Raw genomic sequence first — 1,250 nt, forward strand, 5'->3', positions numbered from 1 at the left:
GGTTGGACAGAGGATTATCCTCCCATCTCTGACAGAATCCAGGATTCAAGCGTCCCACCTCCTTGTCCTCAAAGGGCTCCCATCTTACCTTCCCTACAACCCAGACGTCCCAGTACCTAGTCCTGGGCGCTATCCTCGCCATCTCTGCCTGACCCTGAATCAAGCATCCCAAGGTTCTGTCCTCAAAAGACTCCTATCTTATTTTCTCCAGAACCCTGGCGTCCCAGTGCCTGAGGGAGTGAGGAGAGGATTATCCTTCCGTCTCCAACAGAATCCGGAACTCGTGTCCCAGCTCCCAGTCCTTAAAGGGCTTTCATCTTCCCCAGAACCCAGGCGGCCCGGTGCCTGCCCCGGGGGGTGGGCTGGCCTCCCGCCTCCGCCTGAACCAGTTCTCATAAGGCTTCTAATTTGGTTTCCATTAAAAGGTCAGAGTTCCAAGCACTCCGTCTCCCTGGGCTGTGTCCTCAGTGCCCTAACCTGGCATCCGGGTGTCCCTGTGCCTTTGAAGCCTGAGGTGCTATCCTCATCTCAACTGACCCCGGACCCAAGGTTTTAGTTCCCTTCGCTAAGGCAATGCCCTATACCTTCCTGACCTCTACACCCAGGAGTTCCTGTGCCTTCCCCAAGGCGCTGTCGTTCGAGAGTTTGTCTGTCCTATGACTTCAAGGGCTTGTCTGAACCCTGAATCCCACCGTCTAGATTCCCATCCTATCATCACTTCCACTTCGCGGGGACCCATGCGTCCCAGGTCTCTCCCTGGAGGCGTTATTTTATCTCCAGTAGAACACAAGTGCCCTAGTCCCCCAGCTCTCTCTGTCCTCTTCGGGCTCCTCTTTTCCTTCTAAGTGACTGGTCCTTCCGCTCTAGCCACCCCCTCCCGAATGGGCAGCCTAGTCTCCAAGTTCCAAGCTGGGAATAGGTAAGCCCGGAGTGGGACGGGGAGGCTGAGTGCCCCAGTCGAGCTGGGCCCCTCACAGAGGCTGCTGGACTCCTCCTCAGCACACCCAGGCAGCCAGAAGAAAGAGGATTGATAAGTGGGAGGAGGAGTGATGAGGCAGACTGCAGGGAGGGAAAAAGGAGGGATGACGGCACTGCGGAGGAGGAGGAAGATGGGCAGAGGGAAGGAGGATGGAGGAAGGTAGGGTGTAGGGATGATGGGACGAGGAGGACAGGGGGACCCCGTTGGAGGATGGTGAGAAGAAAAGGAAGAGCAGATTCGATGAGAGGGGATGGGGAGCTGAAGACTGGGG

Source organism: Vombatus ursinus, unplaced genomic scaffold (genome assembly GCF_900497805.2).
Source record: "Vombatus ursinus unplaced genomic scaffold, bare-nosed wombat genome assembly UNPS02011369.1, whole genome shotgun sequence".
Lineage (NCBI taxonomy): Eukaryota > Metazoa > Chordata > Mammalia > Diprotodontia > Vombatidae > Vombatus > Vombatus ursinus.